General features: G+C 40.6%; 1 pseudogene; it reads right to left on the bottom strand.

Moving 5' to 3' along the window:
* The window catches only part of LOC130034952 (contactin-associated protein-like 3), a 166,673-nt pseudogene that overhangs the window by 70,061 nt on the left and 77,155 nt on the right, over positions 1–19,457 (bottom strand).

Below are 19,457 nucleotides of genomic sequence, written 5' to 3'. Positions count from 1 at the left end.
AATATCCAGAATCTGGAAAAACCTGAGTGCCCGAGAACAGATGACCAGTTAAAGAAACTTTGGTACATCTACAAAATGGAGTACTCTGTAGCTGTTAGAAAAGATGAAGTCATGAAATTTACATACAAGTGGTACTACATGGAAAGTATCATGCTAAGCGAAATGAGACAGAAAGAGAGGGACAGACATAGAAATACTGCATTCTTTTGGGGAACATAAAGTAACATAATAGGAGACTAACACTCAAGAATAGCTGAGATAAGTACCAGGAGGTTTACTCCATGGCTTGGAGGCCAGCCACACATGCTTTGGGAAAGGGCAGCTCAGATAGAGAAAGGAGCACCAAATAAAGCATGTTGGGAGGATCCTCCCTGGATGGGAAAAGCATGCTGAATGGAGACTATAGACCGAACATGATTGCCACTCAATGCCTCTTTTGTAAACCACAGCACCCAAAAGGAGAGAGAACAAAAGGGAATGCCCTGCAACAGAGGCAGGGTGGGATGGGGCGGGGAATGGGGTGGGAGGGATTTTGGGATCTGTGGTGGTGGAAAATTGGCACTGGTGGTGGTATGGGTACTTGATCATTGTATAATTGAAACCCAAGCACAAAAATTTGTAAGTCTACAACTGTACCTCATGGTGTTTCACTAATAAAAATTTTAAAAAAACATTATTGCAACTGGAATTTTTCATGTTTTAAAAGTCTATGGCATTTGTTGACATGAACTAATAAATAAAATCTATTCATTTTTTAGATTATTGAGTAGAGACTACAATTAATTTTAACCTAAAAATTTTTCAAAATTAATCAAATAACTTTTGATTACTACTCTTTATTGGCTTATAATATTATATTTAATACTTCAGCTGGAGTGATAGCACAGCGGTAGGGGGTTTGCCTTGCATGCAGCAACATGGCCAACCCGAGTTCGATTCCTCCGTCCCTCTAGGAGAGCCCGGCAAGCTACCGAGAGTACCTCGCCCGCACGGCAGAGCCTGGCAAGCTCTCCATGACGTAACAATCACAATATAATCACAATTTAATAGAGCTGCCACAAATCAAACTCTACTTTCCCCGATTTTATTTTGCGCAAAATAAACATTACTATGATTTTGACTATTATAAAAAGAGTTCATTAGAATACCTGTCATGTTGCAATATACAAGAGATGGTCCCAGTGGGCCACTTCCATCGGAATCAATATAGTAGAGTCCTGAGGAGTTTCCCCTGTGCTTGTAGGCTTCACAAGACTGCTCGTACAGTGCTGCAAAACACATGATCTCAGACAACACCACAATGAGCTGTGTCCCTCTAGCAGCTTAATTGTGTGATACCTCCCCCTGGCAGTACTCACTCTGAACTGTGCTCTCATCCACATTTTCTCTAGGGGACTGATCTCTGTTACAATTAGGCAATGAGCTGAATCTGAGACATTTTAAGAGTTATTGCTGTGTGATATGTGAAGCTGAATCCCTTATGACCTTCAGATACATCCAAGTATCTGAAGCACATTAGCTCACCTGTCAGTATATAATAATAGATACTATTATTTTTTATTTCCTTTATATTACTCAATAGTTATACTCTTTGTTTAATTAAAGCAATTTATATATGAAATGAATTTTTAACAATTCATTTTGAAAGATGCAGTTTTAAAGATGCACTTTACTAATGAGCAATTCTGCCTTCTTCACTTTGTAAAGCTTGTTTAACAGAACTTCTTAAAATTATCCATAATGATTATTCAAGAAATTGAAACTCAAACAAAATGTGTGTGAAAACCTCTTTGTAATTTCAGTTTATCCTGATTCATTTTGGAATTTTTCATATTACCAATAATTTTTTCTAAAGGTAAAGGTAAAGGCCCTCCCGTTGATCATCGATTTGCTCAAGCGGGCCCAGTAACGTCTCCATTGGAGACTTTGTTGTTACTGTGTCTGGCATATGGAATACTCTCGGTAGCTTGCCAGGCTCTCTGAGAGGGGAGGAGGAATCCAACTCGCGTCGGCCATGTTGGCTGCGTGCAAGGCAAACGCCCTACCCGCTGTGCTATCGCTCCAGGCCGCTCGAGCAAATTTTTTCTATAAACAAAGAAAATTATTTACATGTGCAGATGATAGACTTAATATTTAGAATAAGTTTTTATGAATAATCAACTGCAAACATCTCATTTGTTGCTTGGACAGGAATAATCTTTAGAAAACCTGTAAAGCTCTCAATGACTGCCAGAAAATGGTACAGGGCTCTTTCTGGCACATGGTTGGATTGGCACTTTAAAACACTAGTGATCAGATTTGGCATCCACACCAACTCTCATGTAAAAGTACAGGAAAATCCTTAAATTGAACTGATCCAAGAAAGGGGGATAGGGAGGGAAAGAGATAAGAGGAGGGTGTGAACATTGATCTGTCTGCACTGATGAGATTCTAGATCTAAAGTTTTAAACCCTGTAACTACTCTCCATAGCTAAGGAAAATGCAGAGAGGGCTTCAAGAATTACTGTTGTTTGTCTCTCAAAAAAGGGAAAATTTTAAGAACTAATGTTTGTCCAGGAATTTTATAAAAGAAAACACTGTTTTATTAAATATAGCCACACATCAATCAATGTGTCCAGGTTGGAGTTTCCCAAGTAAATAACACAATTATTGCCACTTATAGTGATGGAAACACAGACAATATTGATAGCGGTGGTTACATTTGGATTAGGATTGAAATTTCCTATGGAAATAGAGTATGAAAACCTGTTCTTAACGTGAATGCACATATGTACTAATTGTGTACTTAGAGAAAAAAATATTTATTGCATACCAAAAGACAATAAGCTTATGATCTCTTACTACTGATCTAGAAACCTCAGGCCCTCATTTTATTTTTCAGTAGAGAACCACAATGAAGTTAATTTAATTATTAGGAAAATATTTTTTCACAAGTGAAAAAAATCTATTATCTCTCATAATTGTATTCATATTTGTTTAGATCATAATTAGATCAAAGTGAGATATTATTTTAGCTATCATTCCTTAATCACTAACATTCAGCAGGTATTGAGTCATTGATTAAAACATCTGCTAGATGTGACAAGGGATGATCCAAGTAAGAAATTGACTGTTTAACACAAATGACTCTGACCAAATCTCTCAACGTTTAATTTCTGATTATTCAGCCCAGTTCCAATGAAGAGTAGTCCTGTAAATTCTAACCTGACACCATTATAAAAAATAGAGGCAAGTGAATTTACTCTGGTTGAATTTACCTTGTGTTTACGGGGTTATTTACCTCCCTAAGTTCAGCAAGATGCTGTGGGCTCCTCTGTGGAACTGCCAAAATGGGGACCAAGGGTTCTTATCTGAACACAAATTCCTAAATTTCCACCCATATCAAACTGGACCATGTCAATTCATATGCTGCCTTCTTTCCACACAGTGTAAAATTTATTAAATAATTTTAAGGAAGAACTCTCAGAAATGAAACATAACCTCTAATAAGAAGAACTGGTGGTGGTTGGATGTGCTCATTTTTATACCATGCTCTGCGGGTAGGGAGTTCACCTTACAAGCGGCCAACATGGCCGACCCGAGTTCGATTCCTCCGCCCCTCTCGGAGAGCCCGGCAAGCTACCGAGAGTATTGGATATGCCAGACACAGTAACAACAAAGTCTCCAATGGAGACGTTACTGGGCCCGCTCGAGCAAATCGACGATCAACGGGAGGGCCTTTACCTTTACCTTTACCTCTTTACTTAAAGTCCCAGGGAAGGAAGGTATGTATTAAGAAATGAGAACAGTGCTATACAAATAAGGGGAAGCTAAGACAAAAGCCAATAATTAGGAAACCATGAGAATTTCAGGACTCTACTAAGAGAACTCACTGTCACTGTCACTGTCACTGTCCTTCCGCTGTTCATCGATTTGCTTGAGCGGGTCCAGTAACGTCTCAGATTTGCTGCTACTGTGTTTGGCATATTGAATATGTCACGGGTAGCTTGCCAGGCTTTGCCGTGCAGGCAAGGTACTCTCGGTAGCTTGCCGGGCTCTCCGAGAGGGGCGGAGGAATTGAACCCTGCTCGGCCAGGCCAGCTATGCGCAAGGCAAACACCCTACTGCTGTGCTATTGCTCCAGCCCACTAAGAGGAATAAGTGGGTCTAATCATTTACTGGTCAGACAAGTTTGGTTAGCTTTAAACTTGAGAGAATTATTTTTCAGGAAAGAGAATGCCGATCAAGACAGAAGAAACATAATCGACTGGAGATCAAGAGATCTGTCTTAAAGCAGTCTGACCATGTACTCATTTCCTCTTTCATAAATGTGAACTGGAGATCATTGTACTTACCTCCAGGATGCTTTTAAATATTAGATAAATTAAAATTTGTGGACAGATAGTAAATTCCAGTATGTTATCATCATAAAAATTTATCATGAAACCCAATAACTTGTTTTGCTACAGAACTCAGAAACTAAAATTGGCTCAAATTTAAACAGGGTAAGTTATATATTCTAGATTTAAAAAAAACACTTTATAATTTTTTTCATTACTTACTATTGCTTGGGCTGGAGCGATAGCACAGCGGGTAGGGCGTTTGCCTTGCACGCAGCTAACATGGCCGACCCGAGTTCGATTCCTCCGTCATTCTCGGAGAGCCCGGCAAGCTACTGAGAGTATCTCGCCTGCATGGCAGAGCCTGGCAAGCTCCCCGTGACGTATTCGACATGCCAAATACAGTAACAAGTCTCACAATGGAGACGTTACTGGCCCCGCTGGAGAAAATCGATGAACAACGGGAGGACCGTGACTGTGACTTACTACTGCTTACCTTCTATTTTTTCTTGTCTATTTATTGATGTATTTCTGTAAGCTGTCATGACATCATTAGAAATTAAAATTTGTTAAAAGTATATCAGACAGGTTTGTTCCTTGCTGGGAAAGCCCATGTTATCTCTTAAACATTTGTCTCTTTCTTTCTCTTTCCTCAAATTTGTCTAAGTAAAACCATTTTTAAAGCAAATTAGACTCAAAGTTGAGTCTCTGTTTTCTGCTATCATTTTTACATCATATGTTTGCGCAGATGCATATAAACATAGTTATGAGAAGGAAAATCGGAAAATAATGAAGAAGGAGACTAAGCAGTTTTCAAGGCTTACAGGAATGGCATGTAGCACCTGTGTAACCAGTGTGCTGGCAATCGCAAGAGAAGGTGTCCCAGGACTGAGAACATACACCCCCATGTTCACAATAGCTGGGCAGGCACCTAGAAGAAGACATACACACTATTACTGCCCAACTCCATCAGGAGTTATATGCATCTTAGTACTAATCCGCTGCTAGAAAAATTGGAGGAAGACGAACTCAAAAGAAACAACAAAGATAACTAGTTTTGTCAACATGATTTCCTAACATAACACCACCATGGTCTAATAAATTTAGTAGAGTCTACCAAAAATTACATACTGGGGATAGATACACTCACTGTATATTGTATTATATCAGGAAATAGGCTTGCTTTTCCTAAAATGTAATAAAATTAATTTCATAGAGGACCACGGTATAAATTGTTTAGAGTGACCATACACAGCACATGTTACTAGCCTGCATCTCTGTATGTGTAGTATAGTATAAGTATAGGAAAGAAAATATTATTAAATATTCTCCCTTTTGAGAACTCTCCTATAGAAAAGCACTTGGGTTGAATATTGACCTATTTTGGCCAATGGTACATGAGTACATTGCTTTCAGCAGTGGACCAACTCTCATTTCATTCTTATCCTATAACCCCAGCCATATGAAAAAAAACAACACATACTTATATGGTAAACATATGCTTCATTTCATTCATTTTCATTTCATCATCCTGTTATTCGTCGATTGCCTCGAGCAGGCCCCAGTAACGTCTCTTTCATCCTTGCCCTGAGATTATATTCAAGGCTATTTAGGAGAATGAGACCCATCATTGTTACTGGTATTTGGCATATTTGGTACGCCACGGGGAGTTTGCCAGACTCTGCCCTGTGGGCAGGCTACATTCAAAACATATGCTTAGGGTGCACAAAATTCTGAGTTATCTCCCCAGCACCAAGTGGTCCACTGAATACTGCCAGTTATAGCCCTGGTGAACCACAAGCACCACTGGCACAAGTTTCTCCAGAAGCATCTTTTTTAAAAGAAACTTAGGCTTCAGCCAAATGACAAATAGGACAAATGCATAAGAGGACTATAAAGCATCCAACTCCACTGACCGCAGATGACTAACTTAACAATAGCCACAGAACTGTGAATTTAACCAAGAGGATTTTCAGTCATTATGTTTTACAGTACTTTATTGTGCAGCTAAAGCTAACTGCTCTATGAACCTACCATTAGAATTTGATGCCCTATTGATTTAGTAAATAATTGCAAATTTTAAGAGAAATAAGAAATTAAAAACAAAATATTCCAACAAAAATGAACCAGTGGAATACAATACAGAGCCACAAATTAAAGTTACCAGAATATGGACAGCCAATTCACTTATTTCTGAGTTGGGGAGCCCACAACTGGTGGTAGTCAGGTCTTACTCCTGGCTTTGTGTACAGAGATGACTTCTGGTGAGGCTTGGGTGTATGGTATGGGGAATCAAGCTAGGCGCTTCACATGCAAGGAAGCATCCTTAACTGCTGTACTCTGTTGCACTCTTTCTCTCTGTCCCCACAATTTTACTATTTTTTTTTAATTTTTTTTTATTAGTGAAACACCATGAGTTACAGTTGTAGATTTACAATTTTTTTGTGCTTGGGTTTGATTATACAATGATCAGATACCCATCCCTCCACCAGTGCCCATTTTCCACCACCATGGATAATATCCCCCCACCCCCATTCCCCATCACCCCCTGCCTCTGTGGCAGGGCAATCCCCTGTGTTCTCTCTCTCATTTTGGGTGTTGTGGTCTGCAAAAGAGGCATTGAGTGGCAAACATGTTCAGTCCATAGTCCACTTTCGACATGCATCTCCCCTCCTGGGAGGGTCCTCCAAACACCCTTTATTTGGTGTTCCCTTCTCTGTCTGAGCTGCCCTTTCCTCTAGAATGCCCAGCTGGCCACTAAGCTATGGAGTAATCCTCCTGGTGCTGATCTCAGCTATTCTTGGGTATTAATCTCCTATTTTGTTACTTTATATCCCCCAGATGAATGCAATCTTTCTATGTCTATCCCTCTCTTTCTGACTCATTTCGCTTAGCATGATACGTTCCATGTTGTACCACTTGTATGTAAATTTCATGACTTCATCTTTTCTAAGAGCTACATAGTACTCCATTGTGTAGATGTACCAAAGTTTCTTTAACCAGTCATCTGTTCTTGGGCATTCAGGTTTCTTCCAGTTTCTGGCTATTGTAAAGAGTGCTGCAATGAACAAACAAATGCAGATGTCACTTCGACTATACATTTTTGCCTCTCTGGGATATATTCCCAGCAGTGGTATTGCTGGGTCAAATGGGAGCTCAATTTCTAATTTTTTGAGAATCGTCCATACTGTTTTCCAGAAGGGCTGAACCAGTAGACATTCCCACCAACAGTGAAGGAGTGTCCTTTTCTCGCCACATCCACGCCAGCATCGGTTGCTTTTGTTCTTTTGAATGTGGGCCAGTCTCTGAGGTGTGAGATGGTATCTCATTGTGGTTTTGATCTGCATCTCCCATATGATTAATGATGTAGAGCATTTTCTCATGTGCTTTTTTGCCATTCAGATTTCTTCTTTGAAAAAGTTTCTGTTCATTTCATTGCCCCATTTTTGGATGGGGTTGAATGTTTTCTTCTTGTGGAGTTTAACCAGTATTTTGTATATCCGGGATATCAACCCCTTGTCGTATGGGTATTGGGTGAATATCCTTTCCATTCTGTAGACTGTCTTTGTATTTTGGTCACTGTTTCTTTGGAGGTGCAGAAGCTTCTTAGTTTAAGATAGTCCCATTTATCTATCTCTGTTTTCACTTGCTCGGCCAGTGGCGTGGCATCTTTGAAGATACCATTAGCTTCAATGTCATGGAGGGTTTTGCCAACTTTGTCTTCAATGTACCTTATGGTTTCTGGTCTGATGTTGAGGTCTTTAATCCATTTTGATCTTACTTTTGTACACGGTGTTAGGCAGAGTTCTGAGCCCATTTTTTGCATGTAGCCGTCCAGTGATGCCAGCACAATTTGTTGAAGAGGCTTTCCTTACTCCACTTCACATTACTTGCACCTTTATCAAAGATTAGATGATCATATGATTGAGGGGAGATGTCAGTGTATTCAACCCTGTTCCACTGGTCTGCAGTTCTGCCTTTGTTCCAGTACCATGCTGTTTTAATTATTACTGCTTTGTAGTACAGTTTGAAGTTCGGGAGGTTGATTCCTCCCATTTTCTTTTTCCCAAGAATTGCTTTAGCTATTCGTGGGGGCTTATTGTTCCATATAAATTTCAGGAGTGTTTGCTTCATTTCTTTGAAGAATGTCGTGGGTATCCTTATAGGGATTGCATTGAATTTATACAATGCTTTCGGTAGTATTGCCATTTTGACAATGTTAAGTCTCCTGACCCATGAGCAGGGGATATCTTTCCATTTCCTCATGTCCTCTTTTATTTCCTGAAGTAGCGTTTTGTAGTTTTCTTTGTACAGGTCCTTTACTTCCTTAGTTAAGCTGATTCCTAAGTACTTGATTTTCTGGGGCACAATTGTGAATGGGATTGTTTTTTTCATGTTGCTTTCTTCTCTCTCACTTTTTGCATATACGAATGCCATGGATTTTTGGGTATTGATTTTATAGCCTGCAACTTTACTATACGAGTCTATTGTTTCTAGGAGTTTTTTGGTGGAGGTTATAGGGTTCTCTAAGTAGAGTATCATATCATCTGCGAATAGTGAGAGCTTGATTTCTTCCTTTCCTACCTGAATGCCCTTAATATCTTTTTCTTGCTAATCGCTATTGCAAGTACTTCCAGTACTATATTGAACAGCAGTGGAGAGAGTGGGCATCCTTGTCTCGTCCCTGATCTTAGAGGGAAGGCTCTCAGTTTTTCCCCATTGAGGATGATGCTTGCTGTAGGCTTGTGGTAGATGGCTTTAATTATGTTGAGGAAGGTCCCCTCTATACCCATTTTGGCTAGGGTTTTCATCATAAAGCGGTGCTGGATCTTGTCAAATGCTTTCTCTGCATCTATTGATATAATCATATGCTTTTTATCTTTTCTTTTGTTGATATATATGATATATATATCTATTATGTTCATTGAGTTCCGAATATTGAACCATACTTGCATCCCTAGGATGAATGCTACTTGGTCATGGTGTATGATCTTTTTGATGAGTAGTTGGATTCTATTTGCTAGAAGTTTGTTGAGGATCTTTGCATCTGTGTTCACCAGAGATATCGGTCTGTAATTCTCTTTCTTTGTGGTATCTATCTCTGTCTGCTTTTGGTATCAGTGTGATACTTGCTTCGTAGAAACTGTTCGGAAGTGTGCTTGGTATTTCAATTTCGTGGAAAAGCTTAAAGAGGATTGGGAGTAAGTCCTCTTTAAAGACTTGGAAGATTTCACTAGTGAATCCATCCGGACCAGGACTTTTGTGCTTGGGGAGACTTTTTATTACCATTTCAATTTCCTTGATGGTGATTGGTCTGTTCAGGTATTCCAGGTCTTCTTGGTTCAGTCTTGGGAGTCTGTAGGAGTCTAGGAATTTATCCATTTCCTCGAGGTTTTGATGTTCCATGGCATAAAGTTTCTCAAAGTACTCCCTGAGGATCCTTTGAACTTCTGTAGTTTCTGTTGTAATGACCCCCTTTTCATTTCTGATTCGGTTTATTAGGGTTTTCTCTCTCCCTTTCTTTGTGAGTTTTGCTAGAGGCTTATCAATCTTGTTAATTTTCTCAAAGAACCAGCTCTTGGTTTCATTGATCTTTCGGATTGTTTTTTGGGTTTCCATCTCGTTAATCTCTGCTCTGAGTTTTATTATTTCCTTTCTCCTATTCGGGTTGTGCTCCTTTTTTTCGGTCCTTCTGCAAGCTCTTAAGCTGTGAGGTTAGGTTACTCATGTGTGCTCGCTCCTCCTTCCTGAGGAATGCTTGTAGAGCTATAAACTTTCCTCTTAACACAGCTTTTGCTGTGTCCCATAAGTTTTGGTAACTCGTGTCCTCATTTTCATTCGTTTCTAGGAATCTTTTGATTTCCTCTTTGAGTTCCTGTCTAAGCCACTCGTTCTTCAGAAGAGCACTGTTTAATTTCCAGGTGTTTGATTTAGTTTTCTGTTTTTGTGTGTGATTTACTTCTAATTTCAGCGCATTATGGTCTGAGAAGATTGTTGATACAATATCTATCTTCTTAATTTTTTGGAGGCATGTTTTGTGGCTCAGCATGTGCTCTATCTTGGAGAATGTTCCATGTACGGTTGAGAAGAATGTTTATTCAGCTTTTTGAGGATGAAGTGTCCTGTATATATCTACTAAGTCCCTTTCTTCCATTGTTTCCCTCAGATGAAGTATGTCCTTGCTAAGCTTGAGTCTGGTTGATCTATCAAGAGGTGACAAAGCAGTGTTGAAGTCTCCCACTAGAATTGTGTTGCTGTTGATGTCTTTTTCCAAATCTATGAGTAGTTGTTTTAAGTACTTTGCTGGTCTCTCATTAGGTGCATATACATTTATTATTGTAAGTTCTTCCTCTTGTAATGATCCTTTGATCAATAAGAAATGACCTTAACTGTCCCTTATGACCTTCCTCACTCTGAAATCGATGTGGTCTGATATTAGGATGGCTACCCCAGCTTTTTTCTGGGAGCTGTTTGCCTGTAGGATTGTTTTCCAGCCTTTGACTCTGAGTCTGTGTTTGCTTTGACTATTGAGATGTGTTTCTTAGAGGCAGCAGAATGTTGGGTTCAATTTTCTAATCCATCCTGCCCCTCTATGTCTTTTAATTGGTGCATTTAGCCCATTGACATTGAGAGAGATTATTGTTATGGGATTTTGTCCCATTGTTCTGTTGAAATTTGGTGTATTTGAGGGGCCTTTCTTGCCTTAAAGTAGCCCATTTAGGTGTTCTTGTAACCATGGTTTTGAGTCTATGAAGTTCCTGAGCTGTTGTTTGTCTGTGAAACTGTGTGTTGTTCTTTCTATTATGGATGAGAGTCTCGCTGGGTAAAGTATTTTTGGGGAGGCATATATTTCATTGAGTTTTTTCACTATGTCCCACCACTGTTTTCGGGCCATAAGGGTTTCATCAGAAAAATCAGCTGTGAATTTTAAGGATGCTCCTTTGTAAGAGATTTCTTTCTTCGATCTTGCTGCTTTCAGAATTTTGTCTCTGTCTAAGATTTTGGTCATTTTGATCAGAATGTGTCTTGGGGTATTTTTATTCGGATTTCTTCTAGCTGGTACCCTTCGGGCCTCCTGAATATGGTCACAAGTTTTCTTCAGCTCTGGAAACGTTGTAGCAATGATGTCTTTGACAGTTTCTTTTTCATCAAGGTTTTCTTCCTGTCCCTCTGGGACTCCAATAATTCTTATGTTACCCCGCTTGGCTTCATCACGATCTTCTCTTGCCATCTGTTCCCGAATTGTGAGTCTCTTTTCCATTTTCTGCTCTTTTCTGGAGAGTCTCTGAACTTCATCTTCGAGCTCACTGATTCTGTTCTCAGCAGCTGTTACTCTGCTGCTGAGGCCTTCCACTGAGTTTTTCAATTCGCTTACGAGATTTTTCAGGTCTGACATTTCTGATTGCATTTTCCTCATTTCTGCCTTCAAATCCTCTTGTCTTCTATTGGCATTGCTTTCCATTGTTTCTTTTAGTTCCCTACGCATCCTAAGTAGCTCCCTCCTGAATTCCTTGTCAGAGAGGTTGTCTAACACTGCAGTACTGTTGGTGCCATCTGGGCTAGACTCTTCAATAAGAAAGTTTGGTGGGCTTTTGCGTTGCTTTACCATTGTGAAAACTGTGGTTTAGTCCTTAACATTCACTGTCAATATTCTGCTTGATATGCAGTGTGAGTTAAGATAGGCTTATGAGTTATTGGCTACTGTGTTTGTAGTGACTGAGCTAAACTAGAAAAGTTTCCATCGAAGAAGGTAGCTTATGGTTCCTATGACATATGTAGTGGGAAAATATTACGCGGCCACGTTAGCGGCCGCGGCTCCTGAAAGAGTTCGTAGCACTGAGCGAGGAGTTGGGAACGTCGATGGAGCTAGCTGTGCATGTGCAGAGAGGGTCCCAGGCCCTTGGGGGCGGGCTGTACCTGGTTGGAATAGGAGCCGTTTGCTTGGTTGCCCAGAGCTGGGCCTCCGTGCCCCTCCCACGTATACCAGGGGTAAAACCGGCTTTCTAGGAGGTGGAGCTAGCTGAACATGCGCACAGAGGGTCCCAGGCCCTTGGGGGCGGGCTGTACCTGGTTGGATTAGGAGCTGTTCGCTTGGTTGCCCAGAGCTGGGCCTCCGTGCCCGTCCCACGCAGACCAGGGGTAAAACCGGCTTTCTAGGAGGTGGAGCTAGCTGGGCATGCGCACAGAGGGTCCCAGGCCCTTTGGGGCGGGCTGTACCTGGTTGGAATAGGAGCCGTTCTCTTGGTTGCCCAGAGCTCGGCCTCCGTGCCCGTCCCACGCAGACCTGGGGTAAAACCGGCTTTCTAGGAGGTGGAGCTAGCTGGGCATCAATTTTACTATTTTTTAAGGAGAGCATGAAAAGCAGTTTTGAAGAATTACTCTTGGCTTTGTGTTCAGAGATCATTTCTAGGTACACTGAGGGGACTTTTTTCTGTGTTCTGTAGTGAAGCCAGGCCAGTCATATGCAAGGCAAATGCCATAGCAGATGTACTATTTCCCCAGCCCCTGTCAATTTATGACAAATAGGCTAAGAATATACAATGAGCAAAGGAAATCCTCTTCAAAAAACACTGTTGAGAAAATTGAACAGCTACATTTTAAAAAGTAACCAGATAAATATTTAACATCAAAAGAAAAAATAATTTTAAATGGATTGATGGCATGGATTAACTCCTAAACCATACATAAGAAAATATGTGTTACACACTAGATATTGATACATACTAGATATTGATAACAGATATTTGCAGTCTCAATTTTAATATCAAGGGCATCAAGAGTTAAAATAAGAGTGAAAGTAGTATTAAATCAAAATATGAAAAGCTTTTGTATGGTGAAAGAAACTAGTACCAGAGCAAAAAGGCAGCCTAATAATTGGGAAAAGATATTTTATACATCATGTACCCTACAGACAGGTTTGTATATAATGCATGAAGGAATCACACAACTCAACTAAAACAACAAAAATCAACACAATACAAAATGGACATTAATCTGCAGAAGCTCTTTTAAAAATAAAAAAATATATATAGGAAGAAAGAAAACTAAAGATGGCAGTGTGAACATGCAAAAGTGCTCACTCCTTATCATCAGAAAAATGCAAATCAAAATCACATTGAGTTCTCACTGCATATTTGTGACAATGGCCCTTATCAAAAAAGCTCTGCAAGAGCCATAGAAAGGCCAGGGGTGGTCTATTATATCAAGGAGGCATGGGACCTCTGGCACCACAAGGACAAGACAAAAAAAATTTTTTTAAAGATCAGAACTAGGGGCTGGAGAGACAGCACAGCGGGTAGGGCATTTGCTTGCACGCGGCTGACCCGGGTTCGATTCCCAGCATCCCATATGGTCCCCTGAGCATCGCCATTCATTCATTGCACACAGCTGACCCAGATAAAATCCCTGGCATTCCATATAGTGCCCTGAGCACTGCCAGAAGTAATTCCTCAGTACCAAGTCAGGTTACCCCTAAACATTGCCGGGGTGTCAGAAAAATAACAACAAAAAACTGCATCTCTAATGATTATTAAAAACATTTACGGTGCACTGTGGACAGGAAAAGAGACCTTAATTCAGCACTAATCCATAGAAAATAGAAAGTTCAATGAGATGCCATTGCATATCTTATAATATGGATATTGTAATAATAATGATAAAAAGAAAGTTTAATATAGCTCAGTGATAGACTCTCACTTTGCATGTGAGGCCTGGGTTCAATCTCTGGCACCAAAAAAATAAATAAATAAACAAAATTAAAACTGAAAATTAAAAGAAGTCAAACAAGTGATGGTGAAGATAATGTAAGCTCCCCGTGACGTATTCGATATGCCAAACACAGTAACAACAAAGTCTCCAATGGAGACGTTACTGGGCCTGCTCGAGCAAATCGACGAACAACGGGAGGGCCTTTACCTTAACCTTTACCTTTACTGACCACCCAGCAAGTGTATCACTGTCACTGTCACTGTCCTCCCGTTGTTCATTGATTTGCTAGAGCGGGTCCAGTAATGTCTCCATTTTGAGAATTATTGTTACTGCGTTTGGCATATCGAATACATCATGGGTAGCTTGCCTGGCTTTGCCATGTGGGCGAGATACTCTCGGTATCTTGCTGGGTTCTCCAAGAGGGGCGGAGGAATAGAACCCGGCTTGACCCGGCTGGGTGCGTGCAAGGCAAACACCCTACCACTGTGCTATTGCTCCAGCCCTGCAAGTGTATATGCTAGAGTATATATCCTAGAAAATTGAAGATTTAGTTGCAGATAACAACTTGTGCAAAAGCATTTGTATCAGCTGTAGCCATAACTCAAAACTCTAAACATTCATAACCTAAATTTCATAACAACATTTATCAGCTGATGAATGGATAGCTATATTTGGTATGATTTTACAGGATGCAGTATTTTTTAGCAAATATAGTGATAGCTACTTTTCCTAAAAGCATAAAGATAAAGCGCATGTTCAATTTCCTAATTTACAATGTGTGTTCCCAAACCATTAATTATCTTCATGTGATTTATGATTTTTAGTGAAAATAAATTTGTACTGAAAAACACCACCTTGCACACAAACTTGACGTGGTTCATAAAATCATGATTTCTTTTATACCCTCCTAATTTCAATTTTATTTTCAATAGGTTGGGTCTGGGGAGATGGTAGAGCAGAAAAAAGTTGTTTGCCTTGCATGCACTTGATCCAGTCTATGCCTGGCAATCTCTGTGGTCCTCAAGAACTGCCAGGAGTGACCCCTGATAGCATAACAAGAAGTAAACCTAAACTTTATCGGGTGTGACCCCCAAACAAACAAAAAGAAACAGTGACCATGAAATTGCTGATACTGAAATGTATCACATAGTAATATTCAAACAGAAATTGTCCAACAGAAAACTATAATTCAATCATTTAATAACCAAAATGAGCAAATACAATGACAAGAAGATCACTTTCTTCCCAAGCATACAAAAATACAAACTATACACACATTACGAAAGTCTATGCTGATCGCAAAACTGGAAACATTTTATAATTATTAAGAAGACAAAAGATATTGACCTTTCATGAAACTTGCTTGTCAGTGAATGGTCACGGAGAGTACTATGCTAAGTGAAGTGAGTAAGAAAGAGAGGGACAGACATAGAATGATTGCACTCATCTGTGGAATATAAAATAACACAACATGAGACTGACACCCAAGAAGAGTAGAGACAATGTCCAGGAATATTGCTCCATGGTTGGAAGCCTGCCTCATGTGCTGAGGGAGAAGGCAGTTGGACTAGAGAAGGGATCACTGAATCAATGATCGTTGGCAGGGTCACTTGGGATGGGAGATGCGGGCTAAAATTAGATAAAGGACCAAACGTGATGGCCTTTCAGTATCTGTATTGCAAACCATAATGCCCATAAGTAAAGAGAGAGTTAGAGGGAAATTGTCTGCCATAGAGGCAGGGGGATGGGTGGAGCATTGGAGGGGGTATATTGGGGATATTGGTGGTGGAAAATGTACACTGGTGGAGGGATGGGTGTTCTATTACTGTATGACTGAAACTCAAACAAGAAAGTTTTATAACTGTAGCTGACAGTGATTCAATGAAAAAAATGGGAAAAAAATGATACTGACCTTCTTAAGAAGAGTAGTAGACAAATATTTTCTCCCAGTATGTGGAGTGCCTTTTTATTCTGGCAATGATTTATTTTGTGGTACAGAAATTTCTTATTTTGATAAAATTCAACTTGTTTAGTTTGCTACCATTTTCTTGTCCAATGTCAATAAGTCATTGAAGAAGCCTCTAGATTCAATGTCATGAAGGGTTCGTTCTATGTATAATTTATGAATTTGAGTCTCAATATTTAGGTATTTGAGCTATTTTTAATTGACTTTTATGCATAGTGGGACATATGCTATTTGTAATTGACTTTTATGCATAGTGTGACATAAGATTCATTTTTCTCATCTGGCTGTTTAGTTTTTTTCCTCAATACTTATTGAAAGGTGGTTAAATGTACCACTTCTTTATGTTCCCCAGATGAATGCAATCTTTCTGTGTCTATCCCACTCTTTCTGACTCATTTTCGCTTAACATGATACTTTCCATGTAGTACCACTTGTATGTAAACTTCATAACTTCATCTTTTCTAACAGCTACATAGTATTCCATTGTGTAAATGTACCAAAGTTTCTTTAACCAGTCATCTGTTCTTGGGCACTCAGGTTTTTTCCAGATTCTGGCTATTGTAAAGAGTGCTGCAATGAACAAACAATTGCAGATGTCACTTCGACTATACCTTTTTGCCTCTCTGGGATATATTCCCAGGAGTGCTATAGCTGGGTCAAATGGCAGATCAAATTCTAATTTTTTGAGAGTCGTCCATACTGTTTTCCAAAAGGGTTGGACCAGCCGGCATTCCCACCAGCAGTGAAGGAGGGTTAGACACAGAAAGATTGCATTCATCTGGGGAACATAAAGCAACAAAAAGGGAGAGTAACACCCAGGAATGGCTGAGATTAGTACCAGGAATTTTGCTCCATGAATGGAAGGCCAGCCACAGGCTCTAGATGAAAAGGAAGCTCAGATAGAGAAGAGAGTACCAAATGAAGGGTGTTGTGAGGGTCCTCCCAGGGTGGGAGAAGCATGCTAAAAGTAGTCGATAGACCAAACATGATTGCCACTCAAAGCCTCTCTTGCAAAACACAGTACCCAAAAGAAGAGAGAGAGAACAAGGGGGAATACCCTGCCACAGAGGCAGGATGGGACCGTGGGGGGGGGATGAGGGTGGGGAGGGGGATGCTGGGACCCATGGGGATGGATGACGGGCACTGGTGGAGGGATGGGCACTTGATCATTGTATAACTGAAACCCAAGCACAAAATTTGTAAGCCTATAACTGTACCTCATGGTTTTTCACTAATAAAAAAGAAAAAAAAAAGAAACAATGGAAACATCAAACCAACCCTTGACAAAAAAATAAATAAATAAATGTACCAGTTCATGTTATTAACTCTTCTGTCAAAGATATATATATATATATATATATATATATATATATATATATATATATACCTGATGACTGATCTTTGGGCTCTCAATTGCATTTTATTTATCTGCATCGGCCATTTTCCCAGTGCCACACTGTCTTTATTAATATAACTTCATAGTATGATTTAAAACTGGAGTGAGAAATGTTTCCATCTCTTTTATTGAAGGATGAAGAGTTATGCCATAAAAATTTCAACAGCACCATTTTTCATTTGTCTCTTTAAAATTTTTCATTTGTCTCTTTAAAATGTCATGGGTATTTTCATAAGGACTCCATTGCTTTGGGTACGGTTCTCATTTTGACAAAATCAATTCTTCCATGATCAGGGAATATATTTCGATTTTTTGTGTCTTCTTTAATTACTTTTAGTAGTGATTCATAGATTCTTTATATAAGTCTCATATGTCATTTCTTGTGTTAAGCTGATTCCTAGGGACTTTATTTTGTGGTCTGAAGAGGCTAACTGTTTAGCACTTAAACAACTTAACAAGAAAAATACTCCAATAAACATCATCCAAAAATAGGGAGAAGAGATAAACAGATACTTCCTGAAGAAAGACATGCTGTTGGCCAGTGAGAATATAATTAAGAAAGAAAAAGTTCTGCATCAAGGGGGCCAGAGAGTACAGTGGATAAGGTATTGTCTTGCATAAGACCTATCCAAATTCAATCAGAGGCAGGGTGGGAGGGGGGGTGGGGGGATATTATCCATGGTGGTGGAAAATGGGCACTGGTGGAGGGATGGGTATTTGATCATTGTATGACCGAAACCCAAGCACAAAGATTTGTAAATCTACAACTGTACCTCATGGTGCTTCACTAATAAAATAAAATTTAAAAAAAATAAGAAATCATAGGCTTTTACACCTGAGAATAAAATGACCCCACTGAGAAAAAAAAAAGAGAATATGCCCTGTTGGGGGTATGATGCCCCCAGCAGATCGGTCTGTACCTGTGAGGCGAGTGCATCAGCAGCCTGATGGCACCGTCAGACTTTCAGATACCCCAAAATTGCTGCTGTGCCTTTGGGCAGACCCCAAAAGCTTGGGGCAAAGTTTACCAAGAAAGTAAACGGCCAAAAGTTAGGTATGTGGGAGACATACCCACAAACCACCCCTGGCCCAGCTATATAATTGGAGGCATGGCCTCTCTGGTTCCTGATCGAACTGCTTAACGGCCATGATCCTAGAGACTCAGAAACAAATCTTGGAACCCAAAGGCTTTTGGCAGAAATGTGTCCTATTCCTGCAGTAGGTTACTGGTGGGAATAGGTTTTGTGCCTTGGCTGTTCCTCCTGGCAGCCTTGGCTGTTCTCCCTGGCGGCCCACCATCCTCCAGAGGCCACTGGACAGTCAGGTTTGGGCCTGCAGTGACGAGATACACGGGGCCTCACCAGACGGGGGTGAAACCGGCCCTTTCCCCCCATCCCAACGAGACCCCGAGTTGCCGCCTACGAACAGCCTCTCTGGCTCCTGATCAAGCTGGCTCCTGATCAAGTTGATTAATGGCCATGATCCCAGAGACTCAGAAACAAATCTCAAAACCCAGCAGCTTTTGGCAGAAATGCATCTGGACCATATAAAAGGTGGCTGCCACCTCAGAGCTTATAGGAAAGCCAGGTATGAGCTGGTGGTGACGGGGCAACTGTAGTCTCATGGGAAGGGGGATGGTACCGGCTCATTCTTCACGCCCTACCGAGGTCATGAGTTGCCACCCCACAAGTGGCTCTCCAGCACGGCCATGGCTCCAGAGGCAAAAGAACTTAGTCCAGAGTCTGGCCACTTGCGGCAGAAAAATTAATGAACCATGGGTTAAACTATGGCACCATGCCTCCCCGGGAGGGAAAGGGTGTTGCTCCCTTCCACCTCCCATCCCTCCCCGCCCCCTCCCCGGCAGCAAGGTGGCTGCCGCCTCAGAGCTTATAGGAAAGCCAGTTGTGAGCCAGCGGTGACAGGTAACTGCAATCTCATGGGAAGGGTGGTGATAATGGCTCGTCCTTCACGCCCTACCGAGGTCACGAGTTGCCCCCAACGAGTGGCTCTCCGGCACAGCCATAACACCAGATGTACAGAAAACAATCTCGTAATTATCTGGCTCTTT

Source organism: Sorex fumeus, unplaced genomic scaffold, assembly GCF_029834395.1.
Source record: "Sorex fumeus unplaced genomic scaffold, SorFum_2.1 ptg000063l, whole genome shotgun sequence".
Classification (NCBI taxonomy): domain Eukaryota; kingdom Metazoa; phylum Chordata; class Mammalia; order Eulipotyphla; family Soricidae; genus Sorex; species Sorex fumeus.
This window is presented reverse-complemented; position numbering and strand designations above follow the sequence as displayed.